The sequence below is a fragment of the Ambystoma mexicanum genome, chromosome 5q (genome assembly GCF_040938575.1).
Source record: "Ambystoma mexicanum isolate Mex_15411 chromosome 5q, UKY_AmexF1_1, whole genome shotgun sequence".
Lineage (NCBI taxonomy): Eukaryota > Metazoa > Chordata > Amphibia > Caudata > Ambystomatidae > Ambystoma > Ambystoma mexicanum.
This window is the reverse complement of record NC_090933.1, coordinates 725,124,983-725,130,389: the sequence shown is the minus strand read 5'-3', so window position 1 is coordinate 725,130,389 and position 5,407 is coordinate 725,124,983.

The following is a 5,407-nucleotide window of genomic DNA, read 5'->3' as shown; positions in this document are numbered from 1 at the left end:
TTCAATACAAGAGGGTGCTGTTTGGCCCTGTATCGGCTTCCTCTGTTTTTCAGAAGATAATGGCAAATTGTGGTTAAGCATGACGAAAGGTTGGAAGCAGTTTTGAAGATTTTGGGTGATAGAGGGATAACATTAAGGAAGGAAAAATGTGTTTCGCGTTGACAAAGTGGAATACCTGGGGCATGAGATTTCTGCCCAAGAGTGCCTTAGTGAGTGCAATCAAGGAGGTGGTGGAACCCAAGAATTAAGGGGAGTTGTGTTCTTTCTTGGCTATGGTTGAATTTGATCAAATTCATAAAGAATTATGCTGAGTTACTGAAATGAGGAAGTTAAGGAAGGGAGAAGAATTTATCTGGAGTTTGAAAGGCTCAAGGAGGAAATTGATTTAGCAGCTCTGCTGAAAAGATTTGATGCCAAGAGAAGTATTCTTACTGTTGATGCGAGTGACGTAGGATTAGGGGCAATATTATGCCAGGTGAATTCAGAAGGTGACGAAGAAATCATAACTCATGCATTAAGAGGTGCTGAATTAAAATACTCTGTTGGAGAAGGATGCTTTGGGCTGTTTTTGGGCAGTGGAAAAGTTTTGTATGGGGGACAAATGTCATGATCTAAACGGATCATAGACCGCTGAAAGCGTATTTTTTTTTATAACATAAAGGATTATACCAGTTTTCTAGAAGAGTAGCTGGATGGGGCACGAGGTGACGGTGCCATCGTTTTTAATAGGTTTAGTGTCAGGAAGAGAATGTATTAGCTGATTGCTTATCGAGTCTGGCTCAAAGAAACTTGTTGAGAGAATATAGTTGTTTTTTTACCACGGGTGATGTGCCGTTAGTAAAGAATAATGGATAAGTTCAATTGAGAATGAGGTGTTATCCAAAGTGAGGATGTATGTGGAAAGATGTTGGCCAAATGAGTGTTGGTTCAGAAGGAAAGGCTAGTTTGGGAAGAATTGAATGTGGAAAATTTAGTTGTGCTTGTGTGAGGTAGGGCACTTGTGCCATATCAGACCATGCATAAAGGACATATAGGTATCAGTAAAATTAAGGCTGTGTGGAGGGCAGATTACTGGTGGCCTGGATTTGATAGAGGTAGAAGAATGATTGGGAGATTGTTTTTGTTTTTAGAAAGTTGTAAAGGTGTAATGGCGAAAAAGCAATCGGTAATGCTCAATGATGATCCAGGTAAGGTATGGGATGAGTTAGCCTTAGATATGCATGGTCCTGTGGAGATGGGTTTTGTATAGAGCAGGTTTGTAATTGTGTTGGTGGACATGTTGAGAATAGTTGCGTTCTTATGTATTTTGACTGTTAATGCCCTACAGTTTACAGGAGGGTGTGGATGTGGAATTACCCATAAGGGAGCAGCCTTATACCATCCGGAAGGGAAGGGATTGGTGGAGAGGATGAATCTGTGAATAATGGAGGGTGTCAGTTTGGCGTGTGTATGTGGTATGTATAGAAAGTTGACTGTTGCAGAGAGAATGTGTGCATTGAGGATGGTGCCACATTCTGTCACTGGGGTGTCTCCTTTTGAGTTAATGAGGGCGAAAGGGGTATTTGGAAGTGTATCTCCATGGTTAGGAAGAGGGAGTGAATCAGATTGCGTGATTGGAGCACTAAGGAAAACCCTCAAAAAGGAACAGTATGTTATGAGGGAAAATATGAGAAGAGGAAATAAGGAATTTATGGGAATTAAGAGGAAATAAGAAATTTATGGGAATTACGCGAGAATCTGAAAAGTTGTGATAAAGGTGATCTTTATTCCAATCCCGTTAGTGGTTGTGGTGATGACAGGGGCTGTAAGAGTGAGCTGGGTACAGGTACGGAATAAAAGTAGAATAGCTGTGTGTGTGGTATGAGGAGGTAACATGTTAAGATATGGTCTAAACCGCTCACAATGTTTAGTCACCTGCAATGTGTAAATAGTTGATTCAACACATAGGAGGGGGGGGATATGTTATGATGTTACTTGTCATATGTAAGTAATTGAACTTAGTTCCTTTATGTTCCATTTTTGTGATGCAGATAGTTACTAGCAGAACCCTGGTTTGTGAGGTATGCTGAAGAATGTTTATTTGACACTGGTTCTGTTTGTTGAAGTGCCCCAGCTTGCTGTAAAGCCGTGCTGGGGGTCTGTACTGTTGAGGCTTAATAAAATGCTTTTGTTAAACCCCTTGTGTGCCTGCATTGTTAATAAATATCACTAGGGGAGGTCCTTACCTATGTTACTAAGGTGCTTGTCAGTTGTGAATGTCCAAAGATATAATTCTGTCCAAAGCTGCCCTTACTATGAAAACTAACGAGTCATGAGAATTCTCCTGAGGGTACTTCTAGTATCAGTCAGTACACAATCTGCAAATGGTCTCTTAGATCAGTCTCTTAAATTCTTCAAATGGACTGAGTTTTCTCTTTGGTAATCCCTTTTGGGGATGTTCCTGGCTGTTAATCTGTGTATTCTGGGTATTGCCCTGGTGGGCTTTCCCTCCTGAATAATTAGTTCAGCTTGTTTTGGTCTACTTGACTTTGTACCTGGCTCAATTGTCTAGTTCCTCTAACCTCTGGCTCACATCTTTCTCTTTGGTATGATATTATACTTGTACAGAAAATAATTAGTTTACCCTGTTCCTATAATATCAACTGGTCGCCTCATTCAGTTTTTCAATGTGTCCGGGAGGGTTTCCCATGTGGTCTCCTTGCTTTCCTGTTTGGCTGCTGTGCTGAGTCTGTCCTTGCTGGCTTATACACTGAAGGTGGAGCCAATTCATCAAAAACGAATGCACTTCAGTGTCCAGGAGTGTTTCTTGTGTTTTCAGGGTGGAAGAGCAGGCTCTTAGGAACTGTTGCAGGTGACTGGTAATACTCACTCCCTTTGGGCAATAGCAATATTGTGTGACTGTTGGGGGAAGTACAATGACAATGTGATATACCTCCACTGCTCCAAATGGGCAGGGGGATTATGAATTGTGAAGCAATATCTTCCTGTAGAGAACGCAGCAACAAACCCGATCCCTTGAAAAAGAAAGGCAAGTGTTCATCAAAATCTATACACTCCTGATATCGGTTCAACCCACAAAGCAACTGGGGTTCTCCCTGACCCAGTCAACAAGCGGCGGCAGGTCTTTGAGGAGACGGTTTTGAAAGATGCCAATACACGGGTAGGGGATTTAACACTAGGTGTCGAATGTGCTGGGCTCTTGAGCCTTGAAGGCAAAGAAATCACGCTGTACCTTGACCACCTAGCAAAACGAATGCAGTTCCAATTACTGAAAAAAGTAAATCCAACCCCACTGATCATTACCAATGTTTGATTCCGCTAATTTAAGGAAAAACACCAATGATGTAACTGGATGTAGAGATCTTGGAGACAAATCTTTCACCAATCCTCCCACTGGCTCCAACATGACTCTGGGAATGCCATGTAGCATAAATGCTTCCAAGTGCACAACACCTTTTAATGAAAAGTCAACTTCTGCAACTCGGGGAGGACTCCTGCTCTGCTGCCCTTTCATTACCACACAGTTTTGTTAATTCGCCTACACCTCAGATGCCCATTGTGGAGTGCTGGGGGGGGGGGGGGAGGAAGAATAGGCACCCTTTTGGCGCTCTTGGCATGCCTAGTCAGACATTGCTTGAATAAAGGATTTAAATGACCAGGTTGAAGGGTCGAAATGTAGACTTGATCAATTAAATCTAAAAGTTTAGTCTATAATGTGAAAATGCAAGTGGCTACTGCTACCCTCCAGAGCATGGGAGGGAAGTATGCTGGCAACATGAGGGTTTTAAAATAGCCCCGAAGAGGTCTCTGAAAGAAATCGTCCTCGGCTGATCTCCTTTTTCTAATGATTTGCCAACCATTGATGTCTTCTTCATTAGAAGATTTTTTTCACCCAGAGAACACTTCAGGGTCCTTCTCACTTTGGAACCTCCATCACCAAAGGGAATGCAACTACTGCTCTAGTGCTTTACATAAAACTGTACGAGTTGGTAAATTAATCCTTTAACGATCAAGCCACTCTTGGCAATGATTTACATAAATGATCTATATTGAACCATTTGTTACATTGCTTCAGTCAAGGGTTGACAATGAGGCAGCGACCTCGTCTCGTGTGCAGAAAAAGCTGCAAGAAGCCTTGGACTTTGAGCGTGTTGATAAATGAAACCTACTGGCTTCTCTCTTGGAAACCCTGCACTTCGGAACCTGATTTCCACCAGGCCTCCTTAACTCACAAACCCCATGGCAAGCTGGCTGACCCTCGGGTAAAAGCTACAGCTGAAAATGAGACAAAAGGAGGACTATATGATAGTCTTAATGAGTTACCACGTGCCTTTAACCCCTTAAGTGCCAAGGACGAGTGCTGTTTTTGTTGCATAGACTTGCATAATAGCCTGACACTTATTAAAAGGGGAGAAACTGAACACTCCCCTGCAGCAACCCAACATTGATATTGAATATCCAGTCTCCAAAAGCTGTTTTAGGCTCAAGGAGAAAAATTGAGGCATTGCTGACCTCTGAAATCCTCAGTGAGGAAACCGCAATGAAAGCCAACTGTGGCATGGATTCTACATTCCCAGTTTTTCAAACATAATTGGATACAAGGCACGCATCTACTACAGCAAAAGGAGTCGAACATATTGCATTTAAAATAGAAAGTCCAATGGTGCAAAAAACATTTTCCGCAATCTACCATCTTTGTCAACTCTGGCTGAACCAAGACATGCAGGGCCAACGTACATTAACAGGGAAGCCTAAAATTGAGGGTGCCCTTTTGCCAGCGGTGAATGAACCTTCTGCACTATTGGAGGACAGCAATCTTTTGGACTTGACAACCTACTTGCTTGGGGGAGGCTGACTTCTGTGCTCCCCCTAAAGGGGCCTTGGCTGTTGTAGCACCCCACAGTTCAAAGTTCACGGTTGATGCTCGGGAGCGCTGGATTGCCCCAACACTGAATCAGAGGTGTGGGTTTGACAAAATGTTGATTTCAAGATATCACTTTGCTGTCGGTGTAATTACATGTTTGGGGAGGGGATGCTTTGAAGGACGAGGGTTTGCCATTTGGCTCATTGGATAAAAAACTGAAGGTGGATTCATAATTCCGGTTGGCCATCAAGCTGGGGCAGCAGGAGTTATCGTGACCCCAAATTCAGTTGACAAAATAGTCTCAACAGGATTATTTGGTTGGCCAACCTGACTGCTGGGGGCTAAGACCTGCAAGCCTAGTGATGGATGGCGATGGGGTGCGTCTGGGGCTGTATCTGCAGTTGGAGCGTATGTTAAAGGCTGACAGTTTCAACCTCAACAGGTTGAATTTATTGAGATTACTGCATCATATCCCATTACTCAGATTTGTTAACCCAAATGATGACATTTTGGAGTTTCAGAGGGAAAGTGATCTGGACATGG